We start from the raw sequence: 17,573 nt of genomic DNA on the forward strand, positions 1-17,573 counted from the left end.
AAAAGTGTGGCGGTGACTTCGTAGGCCGTTTCTACAGCGAAGTGTTGTCGCTACGAAGGCCATCACAAAAGAAGGTCAGGATGAGACAAGTCTCTGAAAATAGGTTTAATTGCTGTAATAACAGCAGCAGGAAGAGAATGTTGGTGAGAGTAAGATTCTCCAGTTGCCTGAGCCCTATTGTATTTGCACCACGAATTTTCTCCTGATGGACACAATCCATGGCATGGCTTATCATCAGTAGAGGACTTACGGAGGAATATGGCGCAAACATCTCTCTTCGTGGCCTCCAGAATTTCTTTATTTCTCCTAACTGCCTGCCCATAGTATCCTTGCAAGTTTTCTATAGCAACTACTCGCAATCACACTTGAACAAAACTTACCGCGTGGATAACCAGCACACTCAGGAGTAAAAAAAACCCTAACGTGCAATGTAGGGGATATAAAGATCTAAAATATATGCATAAAAGTGGGTGACAGAAAAGTGGGCGTGACACATAAACACACGTGGTAGGAAAATGCTCTTTAAATGCTCGAAACAAAAATTGTTCAGCAAAATCCTTTTCTGAGTACTTCAATAAAACCTTAATTTATCGAAATATGATGAAAACCGAAAATCGATTTTTTTCGACCAGAACCACGGTGTGGTCCCCTTATGTGTGTGCCACCGGTTAGAATCGTATCTGGACGTATCAGGGGTCCCATTTCACTCCTCCCCACACCACTACAGAGCCTCCATCAGCTTGAATAGTCCTTTTCTGACACTCAGGGTCCATGGCTTATTGAGGTTGTGTCCATCCGCTCGATACAATTTGAAACGAGACTCGTCCGACCAGGCAACTTGTTTCCAGCCTTCAACAGCTCAATGTCGGTGTTGACGTACCCAGGCGAGGGGTAAAGCTTTCTGTCGTGCAGTCAGCAAGGGTACGCGAGTGGTCCTTCGGCTCCGGAAGGTCATGATGTGTCGTTGAATGGTTTGCATGCTGACACTTGTTGATGGCCCAGCATTGAAATCTACAGCAATTTACAGAAGGGTTGCTCCTCTCTCACGGTGAAGGATTCTCTTCAGTCGTCGTTGTTCCCATTCTTGCAGGATCTTTTTCCGGCCGCAGCGACGTCGGAGATATGGTGTTTTTTCGGATTCCAGATATTCACGGTACACTCGTGAAACGGTCAACGAGAAAATCCCGTCTTCATCGCTACATCGGAGATACTGTGGCCCATCGCTCGTGCGCCGACTATAACATCACGTCCAAACTCACTCACATCTTGATAATCTGCTATTGTAGCAGCAACGACTGTTTTTTCGGATTCCAGATATGCACGGTACACTCGTGAAACGGTCAACGAGAAAATCCCGTCTTCATCGCTACATCGGAGACACTGTGGCCCATCGCTCGTGTGCCGACTATAACATCACGTCCAAACTCACTTACATCTTGACAACCTGCTATTGTAGCAGCAACGACTGATCTAACAACTGCGCCAGAAACTTGTCTCATGTAGGTGTTGCCTACCGCAGCGCCATATTCTGCCTAATTACATATCTCTGTATGTGAATACGCATGCCTACACCAGTTCCTTTGGAGCTTCAGTGTATATGGTTCCAAGTACGAGTGGGGCCACTCGTTTGCTATTCCAGTTGTACTTAATGTTTCTAGTTTATGTAGGAATATCTTATGGTCAACAGCATCAAAAGGGACGGATAAGTCCAGGAAAATGCTTGCAACACAGTCATCCTTGTCAAGATCTTCAAGTACACTTACGTGAAATCTTTCACTTCGGAAATCAAATTGTGCTTTGTCAAAAATGTTTTATTCATTCATGTAACTCATCAGTCTGTGTTTCATGATTGATTCTGTTATTTACAAAAAAGGCGGATGTTGCCTTTCTTTAAAGAGAACACAACTTGTCCATGCTATATCTGTCGTGGAAAAATACCTAAATTCGGACTACTTTATAATGTTTGTTAATGGATCTTGTATGCTCTCTGTGCACGCCTTCAAAACAGAAATTGGAAAATCTAATATCATTGACTTCTTATACTTTAATTTATGTATTTCCTTCTGGACTTCAAGATCTGTTATAGGAAAAAACATCACTGTGCTTGTTTAAGTCATTGTGATGCTACGTATTTTTTAGGGAGATTTTTGTTACTTCTTCACAATGTGAAAGAAACAATCATTCACAACATATGCGATTTCTGGGGTTTTTTTAGTTCTCTACCACACTTTTTATTTCTTTGTCATACTTGTGTCTACTTTCTCCAGTTTCTTGTCTGATGACCTCTCACATTACATTGCTTCTGTTTTATGCATTGTATATTATCTTGTCATTGCATAATTTTCTTACAGCAAAAGTATCTTTCCGCCCATTTTTTTTATTTCTGCGATAATGAACTAGGAACTGTGAGAAGAATGTTTTTCAGCTGCCTGGCCATATTTATACGTTTGTGAAATCACTTGGGTAGGTGTCTGTGCTGCCCATTATTTCACAAGCCACGATCCCTTATCTAATGGCATCATCGTCAAGGAGAGAAAAATCACGCCACCATTTCAGTAAAGTCACTTTGTTAGTAAATTTAAAAATAACGACGAAACAGGCAATTCAGTTTGTAGCCACCATTTGCGAAAGGATTTAAACAATTTCAATTTTATTTTCGCACCATGAAGAGAACTTCTGTAGCCTAGAATCTCACTGACTGGGATCGAACTCTCTTCAGTGATGATTTACGCTTCTAACTGAGCCCGATGGCCAGTGAAGATGTGATTGGAGTCGCCCCAGACAACCAGGAGTGATGGTTTGGGATGCCGCTTCATTTCGTAACTGGACCTATATGGTTGTCATCCACGATACCCTTAAAGCCCTGTGCTACGTCTACGATATTCTACGCCCACTTTTGTTGCCCTTCACGGCATGTCTTCCTGGGCTTAAGTTTGCTCTCTCGCCGGAGTTTCGATTCCTCCCTTGGGCATGGCTGTGTGTTGTTCTTAGCGGAGGTTATAACTCTAGGGACCGATGACCTCAGCAGTTTGGTCTCTTAGGAATTCACACACATTTGAACAATTTGAGCTTACGTTTCAGCAAGATAATGCTCGCCCGCAGACTGTGAGTGTCTCTACTGCTTGTTTTCGTGTTTGCCAAACCATACCTTGGCCAGCAAGGTCGCCGTATCTTTCCCCAGTTGAGAACGTTTGGAGCATTATGGTTAGCGTCCTGCAAAGCGTCAAATGGACAGCATTTGACACGATATTCCTCAGGAGAACATCCAGCAACTCTATCAGTCAATGCCAAGCCGAATAAGTGTTTGTGTAAGGCCCAGACACATATCAATGCGCCATATTCCTCCGTAAGTCCTCTACTGATGATAAGCCATGCCATGGATTGTGTCCATCAGGAGAAAATTCGTGGTGCAAATACAATAGGGCTCAGGCAACTGGAGAATCTTACTCTCACCAACATTCTCTTCCTGCTTCTGTTATTACAGCAATTAAACCTATTTTCAGAGACTTGTCTCCTCCTGACCTTCTATGGAAATGTCTGCATGGGCAGACACAGAACCCAAATGAATGTTTCAACGGTCTATTTTCGAACCGCCTCCCTAAAACTGTATTTGTGGGCATGCATACAATGAAACTAGGAGTTCATGTTGCTGTTATTACATTCAGTTGTGGTAATATTGGAAAGTGTTGGGTACTGAAAAAGCTGGGAATTACTCCTGGTGAAAATATGATCACTGGGCTGCAATATTGCGATAAAATGCGTTGACTTGTTCAATTTGTGAAACAAATTTTTCTGAAATTGTTATCATTCATTTTGCCTGTACATCACATCTACCGATTTCCGTCCCATTCGGATAATTCCTTCGCGGTCCTCCGATTTTTTTTATCTTAAAATGACTGTAGAACGTCAATGGAAGTCATCTGCGCAACGGCTATCAAAGCTGATTGTCACAGGTTCTACCACTGACAGGCAAAAAGCCATCCACTAGACGCAACACGGTTGTCGACGAATTGTGAACGTAGTGAAAACTGGTCTGTTCTGCAACGCAAGTTAAATGCACGTCACTTAGCATATGCAAATTCCTGCACTTATTAAAGCCTCTTTTACATGCATAGCGCCACGTTTACATTAATGGAAAACAGTTCGTTATTCCGCTGCACGCCAAGCATGTTAATGTGTCCCACTGTACCAGCGAACCTATTTTAGATCTGCACGTTCAGTGGTAATGTCCACACTAGATACTTAGTGTTCAGCGCTCAAGGATGACATCGTGTAATGTTCTTCTTCTGTGGTTCTACAGTTCATTGTTAACCGTGACCTCTTCAGCAACTCTCCGCCATTCATCAAGAACCAGCGCTCGAGCTTTTCCTCCCGTACAGCCCTTTTACTGCAGGTCCTCAGTGACTCCCATCAATCCCAGTGGTCATCGATGGAACGTCTGCTATCTTTGAGCACCTTGATTTCCGTATCATTCATCTGTACCAGGGGTCGCGCTCACCCTAATCTAGCTTTTTTCACTGGTCTTCTAATAGACGAATCTTTATGTACAGTGTACATCTCATGATAGAACCTACTTCCTCTCTCATACTTTGGGCCACTTTTTTCTCAAAGGCATCTAGCATTACAATGTCTTTTGAAGTTAAATATACAGTTTCCAAGGCGTATGTTATTATAAATGTTTTATAAATCATTAATTTGGTGATGAGAGTTAAAATCCTTGAGGAAAATATAATTTTTAATGGAAAATAGGCTCTGCTGACTGCTGTTAATCTCAGTTTAATTTCATTTGACTGAGTGACGGTCGATTCCAGTTGTTTACATCTATCAAAACGTAATTGCCCAATGTTACTGAGGATGGTACTTTCTCCTTGTACGCTTTCCAAGCAGCCATATATTCTGATTTATAAAAGATTAGCAACAATGGCAGTGCTTTGCAATTGCTAAATATGTGTGGGAATTCGGTATATCTCCTAAGCTCTTTCTCACCCTCTCTGTCCATCTCCTCCTCCTCTGTGTCAGCCACTTCTCCCCTTCCCTCCCTCTCTCTCACCTTGTGCCTTATTTATTGTTATTGCCAACGAAACCTTGATTGAGAACTGATGTCATTTAAAATTAAGGGATAAATCAATTAGTATTATCGGTATAAGGGGCGTAAGAGACCTCTCGTGCTGCTATGTATACATATATAACAAAAATTATATCACAACTTGTTTAATGTATACAAGAATTAATGCACAACTATGTGCTGTTTCTTTTCTTTCTCTTTCAACAGGGAAGTCATACTTATGGCTTATCGGCTAATGATTCGAATAGGATTACGGAATCCAAGTCATGCAGAACTTCATAAATATATTACGTTTAGTAGAGTGTCGTGTAAGGATTTGAAGTGAATAAGTACAGAACTTTTCGCGATTTTCATTAAAAACATTTCTCCTTCATATAGCACGTATATATTTGCATACAGTATATATATTTTTTTAAAAAGTAACTTCTATGCGTCGGACCGTTCGTTAGAGTGACGTAAAAACTTGAAGCCGCGTGGGATTAGCCGAGCGGTCTAGGCGCTGCAGTCGTGGTCTGTGCGGCTGGTCCCGGCGGAGGTTCGAGTCCTCCCTCGGGCATGGGTGTGTGTGTTTGTCCTTAGGATAGTTTAGGTTAAGTAGTGCGTAAGCTTAGGGACTGATGACCTTAGCAGTTAAGTCCCATAAGATTTCACCCACATTTGAACACACAAAAACTTGAAAGAAGTCGCTCAATAACGGTTCGACCTTTTGGTGACTACTTTAAACAAAGACTTATCTTTATACAGGGTGTTCGGAAATCGCATTATAAGCTACTAGGACTGGTAGAAGGGAGTGAGCAGATAATACTTTGAATTTGAATGCATGTCCGGAAACGTGCTGTTCCCGTGCTACAACCATTTGAAACCATGTTGGTAACGCGGGGCCACTTTTACAAGTAATTCATTAGGTTTTGTTTTACAGTTCCATTCATTAACAGCCAAAAATATTCCTAGTGTACACATTGACGGGTTCTCTTCAAAGTGATGCAATACGGCCTCTTATAATTTGGATGTGCGTGAAGCGTCTCCTTGAACGACCACTGTCACGCCTGCTGACTGTGAAGGTAGCCTTTCTCGAGGGTATACGATGGAGTCGGACGTTGTGCAGAACGACCTTGATAAAGGCGACGAGCACCACTTCCATTACTGTCAGCTTCGCCATTCGGAAGAGTGGTCTATACCACTTTCAATATCATTCTCTCAAGCCTGAAAAATTTTCCTTATGTTCCTTGTCCAGTGAAAGCACAGTAGGGTCTCTCTCTCTATAATAATCTGCAAACACCACTCACAAAATGAACTATAAATACAGATAGCTGCCACCGGTCACTTATGAAATATTTTTTCATGACCTAGATTGAAGATATATCAGACTCATCTTCAGATGACCTTTCTAGACTCTGAGAAGATCATCTGCAGAAACCTGCACGGTTTTGGGAAACAGCGATCATGCAAGGTACAACTAGCCCTCTTTGTGCACGGTATATAACACGCTGTAGATACCAGCTCCCAGGCTGATGCCATATTTCTCGACTTTCGAAAGGTGTTAGACTCAGTTCCGCACTGTCACTTGCTGCAAGAAATGCGCGCTTACGGTCTATTTGATGACATATGAGGTTGGAAAGAAAATTTTCTAACAAAGAGCAGTTTGTCGCCCTGAATGGGGAGACAAGCGTAACATCAGATGTGCCCCAGGGCAGCGTGACAGGTCCGCTGCTCTTTACGCTTTACGTAAACGATCTCGTTGGTGGTATTAACAGCGGCATTAGACAGTTTGCCGATGAGGCTGTACTCTACAGCAAAGCATTATCACACGAAAGTTGTGAACAAATCAATGAGGATTTGCAGAAAATAAATTCGTGGTGTAATGACTGGCAGTTTTATCTCAACCTACTGCGTATAACAAATCGAAAATCTCCGTTAATGTACGAGTACAAAATAAATGCCCAATCTTTGGAAGCGGTAAAATCCGTCGAGTATCTGGGTGTGACTGTTCGAAACGATCTCAAATGGAACGATCAGATTACACAAGTAACGGGTAAGGCGAACTCTAGATCGCGGTTTATTGGTAGAATCCTGAAGCGATGCAGTCCTTCAACAAAGGAAATTGCTTACAATAGTTCGTCCAGTCTTAAAGTATTGTTCGTCTGTATGGGACCCTTACCAGCTGCGTCTGATTCAAGAGATTGCGAGGTCCAAAGAAGATTGGCAAGATTCTTGACTGGTACATTTAGCCATCGCGAGAGCGTTACAAATATCATAGAAAGTATGAAGTGGGACACACTTGCAGATAGACGACGCGATAAACGTAAGGGGCTGCTCACTAAATTCCAAAATCCGATCCTCACCGAGAATGTAGAGCATATATTATTACCACCAACTTTCATATCGCGCAATGATCACCATTCAAAGATAAGGGCAATTAGAGCTCGTACTGAGGCGTTGAGACAGTTGTTATTCCTTCTGCGATACGCGAGTGGAATAGAGGGGGGGGGGGGGGGCGAATATGACTTTGGAGCGCGAATAGTGCCCTCCGCCTGGTGTGTAGAGGAGTAGATATGTAGATGTAGCTAAGGCTTACAGAAGATTACGTCTTCGTATCTGTAGCGTGATGATGGGGGAAGAAGGTTGCTCAACCGAGACTAGAAGACATGAAACACTTTAAGATAGTGCCTTGTGTACTGTTCACCGGAGAGCTGTCTAAATATTGTACTACTTATGTAATTTATTTATCGTAGCCGAAACAGGAAATTACAATATTATTTAAACAATACTATCCTAAACTGTAGGATGTTGCTCTCGGAATGTGATTTAAAGAATAGGACTTCTGAGAAAAATAAACACACTACACGCAATTTTCGAAACATCTAGAATTTGTAGAAAATAATAATCTGGTTTCGTAATAAATTTTTTAAAAAATAAATTTTACCACCCTTATTACCTATGTTCCTGTGCTCGAAGATATATACATGTCTGAATTTACGGAAATATTCCATATTTCAGTTATTTCATCACGATTTGCAGGCATTAACACATAACGTTTTCATTACATTCTGCACCAGTGCACTCTTTCAATGAATCCATTTTTTGTATTTCATGTATCTCACCTTTTACTCCATTCGATCTTCCTTCCACAACTCGCAATATTATGCCTCTTTCCCGCATTTCTGTTGCCGTACTGTACTACAAAATAATTATTTAATAATTATCTTAGGATAAGGAACGCATTAGAAAATTACTCACATCTTTTCTGAACATCATATTACTCCAGTAACGCTAAACGTTCGTTTAAACCTCACTACACGTGCAAGTTCCTTAAACTGTACCGGTACAATGTCAGAAACTTGTAGCGATTATATTGTAGGTATCCTTGCCATAGTCTCTTTGCCAGTTTCCTACATGCGAATCGCAACGTATAGAGATACGTCACTATCTGAAAAGCAAGGTTATTTCAGGCATATGCACCAATAAATAAAACATTGCTTTACTACTTACCTTATAACAGTAGTGCTCTTCGCCATGTTCAAAAGAAGAAAGATGAAAACTACAACAAAATCACCACCATATTCAGAAGATCTGTTCATCATCATACAGTATTCGTAGCTGACAATATGATTATTAGAAACACATAGTCCACGCTGACCTCTCTAAATGCCGAGTATCAGAAGAGGTACGAATTTTTTAGTACTGGTACAAATTATGAGTCGGTGTAATACAGGCAACTCCCATGGCAGCTACTATTGTCCTTGTCTATCAGCCACGGGTAAGTACCACACCGTATTATTCACTATATATTATTATTATTACTTTGTTAACACTTAGTGTCAACAGAAATCGTGCAGCATCCAGAACGTGAAGCACGAGTAATGAGTACTACAGAGATATTCGCTTGAAGATAAAATTTCCACTTACAAGGGAACCTCCCAATCTCACCCCCCTCAGATTTAGTTATAAGTTGGCACAGTGGATAGGCCTTGAAAAACTGAACACAGATCAATCGAGAAAACAGGAAGAAGTTGTGCGGAACTATGAAAAAAAAAGCAAAATATACAAACTGAGTAGTCCATGTGCAACATAGGCAACTACAAGTAAAAAGCAGGCTCGTGGGTGCCGTGGTCCCGTGGTTAGCGTGAGCAACTGCGGAACGAGAGGTCCTTCGTTCAAGCCTTCTCTTGGGTGAAAAGATTAACTTTTTAATTTTCAGTTTATGTGACAAACGCTTATGTTTTCATCATGTGACAAACGCTTATGTTTTCATCACTTTTTTGGGAGTGATTATCACATCCACAAGAAAACCTAAATCGGGCAAGGTAGAAGAATCTTTTTACCCATTCGCCAAGTGTACAAGGTGAGTCGACAACATATTCCTGTCATATGACGCACATGCCGTGGCCAGTGTCGTATAGAATATATCAGACGTGTTTTCCTGTGGAGGAATCGGTTGACCTATGACCTTGCGATCAAATGTTTTCGGTTCCCATTGGAGAGCCACGTCCTTCCGTCTACTAATCGCACAGTTTTGCGGTGCAGTCGCAAAACACAGACACTAAACTTATTACAGTGAACAGAGACGTCAATGAACGAACGGACAGATCATAACTTAGCGAAAATAAAGAAATAAAAATTTTCATCCGAGGGTAGACTTAAACCAAAGACCTCTCATTCCGCAGCTGCGCGCGCTAAGCACGAGACCACGGCGCTCCGGATCTCGCAGTACCCTTGATGTTGCTTATCATGCAGATGGACTACTCAGTTTGTATATTTTGCTTATTTTTTCATAGTTCCACACAATTTCTTCCTGTTTTCTTGATTGATCTGTGTTTAGTTTTTCAAGGCCTATCGAATGTGCCAACCTATAACTAAATCTGAGTGGGGTGGGGTGGGGAGGTTCCCTTGTTGGAAGGAGTTCCTTGTGTTTCGTGCAGTGTGAAAAATAACGTGGGGTCAGAATACCGCTAGTTTAGAAACTAAAAAGTTCTGTCTTTGAGCGACGTTAATACTGTCGATTCCGCCCATAGACCGCAACAAATAAAAAAACAACGCAAAAGGCGCTCCAGCAAGGTCTGTCCTGTCTTCATGTCACAATATCAGGACACAGCATCATGTTAACACGAAAATGTATACATCTGCATATCTCATTTTTAACATGAACCTGAAATGGCTTGGAAACCAATTGATAAAAATAAAGAGGTATTTCAAAAGTGATTGTCACAGCAACCTGTATTTATTTTTCATTTAATGTACATATGGCTCTACACTATCCAAAATCTATATTGTTGTTGTTGTAGTCTTCAGTCCAAAGACTGATTTGATGCAGCTGTCCATGTTACTCTATCCTGTGCAAGCATCTACATCTCCAAATATCTCCTGCAACCTACATTCTTCCGAATCTGCTTATTGTATTCATCTCTTGGCCTCCCTCTACGATTTTTACCCACCACGCTCCCTTCCAATACTAAATTGGTGAGCCCTTAATGCCTCAGATCGTGTCTGCCCAAACGATCCCTACTTGTAGTCAAGTTGTGCGGCAAATTCCTCTTCTCCCCAATTCTGTTTAGTACCTCCTCATTTGTTGCGTGATCTGCCCATCTAATCTTCAGCATTCTTCTGTAGCACCTCATTTCAAAACCTTCTACTCTCTTCTTGTCTAAACTGTTTCTCGTCCATGTTTCATGTCCGTACATGGCTACACTCCATGCAAATACTTTCAAAAAATACTTATATATATTAACAAATATCTCCTCTTAAGCTACGCTTTCGATGCCATTGCCAGTCTACATTTTATGTCCTCTGTACTTCGACCGTCGCCAGTTATAATGCTTCCCAAACAGCAAAACTCATTTACTACTTTAAGTGTTTCGCTTCCTAGTCTCATTCCCACAGCATCACCGGATTTAACTGACTGCATTACATTATTCTCGGTTTGCTTTTGCTGATGTTCATCTTACATCCTCCTTTCAAGTCACTGCCAAGTCCGTTCAACTGTTCGCCATGTCCTTTGCTGTCTCTGACAGAATTAGAATGTCATCGGCAAACCTCAAGGGTTTTATTTCTTCTCCCTGGATTTTAATTCCTATTCCAGATTTACAGCTTGTTCAATATACAGATTGAATAACGTCGTGGATAGGCTACAGCCCTGTCTCACTCATTTCTCAGCCACTGCTTCCCGTTCATGCCCCTCGACTCTTATAACTGCCATTTTGTTTCTGTACCAATTGTAAATAGCCAACCGCTCCCTGTATTTTATCACTACCACCTTTAGAATTTGAAAGAGTGTATTCCAGTCAACATTGTCGAAAGCTTTCTCTTAGTCAACAAATGCTATAAACGTAGATTTACCTTTCATTAACCAGTCTTCTAAGAGCAGTTGTAGGGTCAGTATTGCGTGGCATGTTCCTACACTTCTACGGAGTCCAAACTGATCTTCCCCAAGGTTGTCTTCTACCATTTTTCCCATTCGTCTGTACAAAAACGGTGTTAGTATTTTGCGGCCGTTAATTATTAAACTGATAGTTCGGTAATTTTCACGCCTGTCAGCATCTGCTTCCTTTGGATCTGGAGTTATTATATTCTTCCTGAAGTGTGAGGATATTTCACATGTCTCTTACATCTTGCTCACCAGATGGAAGGGTTTTGTCATGGTTTTCTCTCCGAAGGCTATCAGTAGTTCTAATGGAATGTTGTCTTCTCCTGGGACCTTTTTCATTTAGATCTTTCAGTGCTCTGTCAAATTTTTCACGCATTATCTCCAATTTCATTTTCAGCCACGTCCTCTTCCATTCCCATAATAGTTCCCTCAAGTACATCGCCCTTGTACAGACCCTCTATACACTCCTTCCACCTTTCTTTGCTTAGGACTATTTTCCCATCTGGGTTCATAACATTTCCCTCAAGTACATCGCCCTTGTACAGACCCTCTATATACTCCTTCCACCTTTCTTTGCTTAGGACTGTTTTCCCATCTAGGTTCTTGATAGTCTCTATTCTCCAGAGGTCTCTTTGATTTTCGAGTAGGCGCCATCTATCTTGCCCCAGTGATATATGCTTCTACAACCTAACATTTGCCCACTAGCCATTCCCGCTTAGCCATTTTGGACTTCCTGTTGGTCTCATTTTCGTCTGTCTCATTTTCTGCATTTTTATATTTCCTCCTTTTATCAATTGATTTAAATATCTCTTGTGTTACCCAAGGGTTTCTAAAAGCCCTTGTCTCTTTACCTACTTGATCCGCTGCTGGCTTCACTATTTCATCTCTCAATGCTGCCCATTCTTCTTCTACTGTATTTCTTTCCCTTCTTCTTGTCAATTGTTTCCCAATGCTATCTCTGAAACTCTCTACAACCTCTGGTTCTTTCAGTTTAGTCAGTTCTCATCTCCATATATTCCTACGTTTTTGGAGTTTCTTCAAAATTAATCTAAAGTTCATAACTAAAGAATTGTGGTCAGTCCATATCTACCTCTCGAAATATCTCACAATTTAAAACCTGGTTCCTAAATCTGTCTTACCATTATATAACCAATCTGAAACCTTTCGGTGTCTTCAGGTCACTTCAACAACCTTCTTTCAAGATTCTCAAACCAAGCCGCTCGGGGTTAGCGCACGGTCAAGGCACCTTGTCACGGTCTGCATGGTTCCTCCTGTCAGAGGTTCTAGTCCTCCCTCGGGCATGGGTGTCTGTTGTCCTTAGCGTAGGTTAGTTAAGTTAGTTTAAGTAATGTGTAAGCTTAAGGACTGATGACCTCAATTTATTAAACCAAGTATTAGCCTTGATTAAGTTATGGTCTGTGTAAAATTCGACAAGGCGGCTTCCTCTTTGATTGCTTACCCTCCCCCCCCCCCCCCCCCCCAGTCAGTATTCACCTACTGCCAAATATCAGTCCCCCATGACGATTAAATTTTCATCTCCCTTAACTATCTGAATAATTTCTTTTACCTCATCATACTTTTCACCAACCTCTTCATAATGAGTAAGCTTACCCATTTGTTAACTTCTCAAAATTTTAACATGGCAAGCATACGTTATAACATGGCAAATATTAAATTACAATTTGATTTATAAGAAGTACAGTATCACACAAAAAATTGGGTGTTTCGTCTAGTATCACCGCGCCATGTACTATCTGCTGTCAAAGGCATAATAAGCACTGGAAGAGGGAATTGCCTTGTATACATGTGCCACACTAGCAGCGAAGTCTTAGCGGCAAATATCAGCCATATCATTATCAGCCTGATACGTGGCTGCTGCGTCTTTTCGTCATGTGAGGACAATATTCCGTTGCCTCACTTGCATCATGGCTGCTACAACATTATGATGGTTTAACTGCAGCTGAATTCTGGTACACGATGCATTTATATGGTGACACTAATGAGAAAAGCCAACTGATTTTTATCTCCCTAAAAAGGATTTATCCGTGTGTCAACCAATGCAGTTTTATGGCATGTATCCCCAATCCTCCCCCCCCCCCCATCCCCCTCCCCCGGCGGGAGACATGGGACATGGGACACAGCGATTCTCTGTCCTATACCTGGCCAGGGGCCTACTTTCAGCACCGAACAAATTTATGATCCTGTGGGCCTTCTAAGAATCGTCCATATCACAAGCTAGCTAAAGAAGTTCCCAATTCTGCAGAAAATAACAGATCCCCCCCCTCACCATAATAGGAAAGGAGAAGAAGATGTGATTAGCTGTGGAATCATTGGTAGTAGTGAATATGGTCTGTAGTTATCATATAGTGTTAAAGAATCGGCTATAACGCATATATATGTATTACACATAGGAATTACAGAAATGAGTGTACGTATGCATGAATGTTCCAGGTCTCCTCCTTAATCACTGGGCCTATTCAACCAAACTTGGTACACATATAATTTAATTTCTGCAAATAATCACTGTGAAAGATTTAAACTACTCAACTATTAAACGGATGAGGGCGGGGGTGAAAAAGTATTGTTGCCCACAACGCTAGAATACCCATAATTAAGTTATCCAGTATTTGCGAATGAAAGCACTTAGAGATCTTTACGAAACTTTTACTCACTGACAAACCTCACAAAATGATGAAAGGGAAAAGTTGATCGCTTGATAAATTTTCGCTGTTCATGAGGTGGAACTGACACACGAAGCATGTCGTTTTAATTTATTACTGGTTTTAGTGCTTACTGTATTCGTGACACATTTTGCAGAAAATATTGAAATGTACCAATGAATATATCGGAAAAATTACACCATTGTACGACAGTTCAGGAGATACAACATTATAAACACTGAATGGGTAACAAACTACTGCATCATTCAGGATGTTTCAATTTATTACTTAGATTCTACGAATTTTAATCGCAACACATCCACATATGCCACATAGAAAAATATATAATGAAACAGAATATCATAAATAATGGTATGCGTGGGAAAATGGTGCATCATACACGACTTTTTAATTTCTTACTTCTTTACTCTTAACTCTATTCGCAACACATTACTCAGACGGTATTCCCACATCCTACTAAACGTATATACAAAAATATTTCACTGTATGAGACACAATTCAGTAGGTATCACGTCATAAGCGCTGAGATGTGTGGGAAACTGCTGCATCTTGCATGACGCTTTAATTAATGACTTCTTTGCTAGCAACTCTATTCACAACACATATCGCCGACAATAGACATATATACCATGTGTAAGTAGGCTGTTTATGTTTTCTTATTGGCAACGTTACGTAGCGCTCTGTATGAAAATCACTGGCTGTGCTGTGTGCAGTCTGTGGCTAGTTTGCATTGTTGTCTCTCATTGTAGTATTGGGCAGCGGCAGCTGGATGTGAACAGCGCGTAGCGTTGCGCAGTTGGAGGTGAGCCGCCAGCAGTGGTGGATGTGGGGAGAGAAATGGCGGAGTTTTGATATTTGTAAGAATGGATGTTATGAACTCCTATATATATTATGACTTTTGATGACTATTAAGGTAAATACATTGTTTGTTCTCTATCAAAATCTTTCATTTGCTAACTATGCCTATCAGTAGTTAGTGACTTCTGTAGTTTGAATCTTTTATTTAGCTGGCAGTAGTGGCGCTCGCTGTATTGCAGTAGTTCGATTAACGAAGATTTTTGTGAGGTAAGTGATTTGTGAAAGGTATAGGTTAATGTTAGCCAGGGCCATTCTTTTGTAGGGATTATTGAAAGTCAGATTGCATTGCGCTAAAAAATATTGTGTGTCAGTTTAAGCACAGTCGTGTATAATTGTTAAAAAGGGGACGTTTCACATGGAATGTACCTACGAAATTATATCATAGTTGAGGAAATTAACATTAAGCTGTGTGAAAATGGTTCTGCAGGGCGAGATTTACTAGTCATACAGGTGAAATAGGAGGTGGAGGTTGACAAAGGAAAGAGAAGGAGATGGTTAGAGACAGGGAAGGAAGAGACAGGCAGAGATGTGGGAGATGAACTGACAGAGCGGGAGGAGGAGACTGATAAAGAGAGGGGGAAACAAAGGTGTTGTGGCGTAACAAGACAGCCACGCCACTCGGAAGTAGCCGAAAGGCACGCGTTAACTCACGCAGGGTAGTAGATAGGTCTGAAACAGGATACGTAATGAATGCTATAAAGAAAAGTACGTAGCTCCTGGAATACTTAACTTTAATCCATCCTTGTGGTACATCGCTCTTGACGATACAAGTGAGACTCTTTAGATACAAGCTATGTAATGCTAATGGCGCCTTGCTAGGTCGTAGCCATTGACTTAGCTGAAGGCTATTCTAACAATCTGCTCTGCAAATGAGCGAGGCTTCGTCAGTGTGCATCGCTAGCTACGTCGTCCGTACAACTAGGCGAGTGCTAGTCAGTCTCTCGAGACCTGCCGTGTGGTGGCGCTCGGTCTGCGATCACTGACAGTGGCGACACGCGGGTCCGACATGTACTAATGGACCGCGGCCGATTTAAAGCTACCACTTAGCAAGTGTGGTGTCTGGCGGTGACACCACAAAAGGAATGAGTGGTGGGGGTGGAGATGGGCAGAGGGGGAAGGAGTAAATAGTGAGGGGAAAAATAAATTGACAGAGAAACGGGGGAGATGGAGGTGGAGAGATGGAGGTAACTAGAAGTGGTGGTGGAGGAGGTGGATGGCGAGAGGGTGTGTTGGACAGAGAGAGCTCTGGTGGGGTAATGGACGGAGGCAGAAGGGGGGATAGAGACAGAAAGGTGTAGAGATGGATAAAGAGAGAGTGGACAGGTAGAGAGAGTGAGGAGATGGAGATGGTTAGGGAGAGGGGGAAGGAGAAGATGAACAGAGTCAGGGGCCAAGAGTAGATGGATACAAGGGGAAGGAGGAGATGGGGAGAAAGAGAAGGGTGGAAGAGATGGACTAATAGAAGATTGGAATATACGAGGGTTATTTGGAAAATAAGGAACGATCGGTAGCGAAAAGGAAACCACAGTGAAAATCGATCAAGTTTTGCACTGGTGTGTTGGGTAGTGTCTCTAGTATGCCCGTCGATCGCATTACGTCGTTCGTTTTAGTTCTGAGCACACAGGGAGCACATAAAGATACCCAGAACAATAATGTCTACCGCCAAGGGCCTGGTGATAAATTTCGCCTGAAGCTATGCAGCCTACATTACATAACTGTCGGGCGTTTTCTTCTTCAAGACAATTTTCAGCCACTTTCTGCAGGGGCAATGAAGATACTCCTACATTGTTTTCAATTGGAAATGTTTGATTACCCACAATACAGCCCATAATTGTCTCCCTCTGAGTTTCATCTCTGCTCACATGAACCGCTGGCTATGAAGACAACATTTTGCCACAGATGACGAGCTGTAGGCCAGCGTAGAGAACTGGCGAAAAGCACTGGCGGCTGCCTTCTATAACGAGGGTATTGGAAAGTTGGTACAAAGCAACGACAAACGTCTAAATCGGATCGGCGACTATGGAGATAAGTAGCTGGAAGTTGTAGCTAACTGTTGCAAATAAAACAGTTTTGATTTTCGCTGTGGTTTCATTTTCTCGCGACCTATCGTTCCTTACTTTCCGAATAGCCCTCATATATATACTAAGACAAGGCCATGTTTTTCTGCTATTTACAGTATAAAATACGTTGTGTGATAGTTTGTGGATAAACTGCTACGTTACACGTGGCATTAAAAATAAAAATAGTTACTCAAGATACAACTACAAAGCAAATACTGAAGGATGTACCGCGTTTAATTCCGGGTAATTCCAAGGGGCTTAGAATCCTTCTGGTCACTGGAAAAGGGCTGTCACTGGAAAAGAACACGGGTATAGCATTGTTGCCTACGGTCAGCGTCACCGTGGGCCGAGCTATGAGCTGCTTGGAGTGATGAGCGGTCTCGGACTGACGAGCACAGGAACTAAACGCGTCTTGGACTGACAATCGGGCTAGCTTGAAGGATATTTCGCGCCTAGGTCGGCGAGCAGTGGGGCCCGGTAGATTTTCAATCCACTGGCTGCAAGGGACGGTCTGCTGGTGTTGTGTTGGGTGTAGTGACTGCTTGTTC

At 41.8% G+C, this 17,573-nt stretch overlaps 1 protein-coding gene across 1 annotated transcript in view; it reads left to right on the plus strand.

The window, feature by feature from the left end:
* The window catches only part of LOC126235506 (uncharacterized), a 67,709-nt gene that overhangs the window by 39,491 nt on the left and 10,645 nt on the right, over nt 1-17,573 (plus strand). The gene's annotated exons all lie outside the window — the stretch shown is intronic.

This window comes from Schistocerca nitens, chromosome 2 (assembly GCF_023898315.1).
Source record: "Schistocerca nitens isolate TAMUIC-IGC-003100 chromosome 2, iqSchNite1.1, whole genome shotgun sequence".
In the NCBI taxonomy this organism is placed as follows: Eukaryota; Metazoa; Arthropoda; class Insecta; order Orthoptera; family Acrididae; genus Schistocerca; species Schistocerca nitens.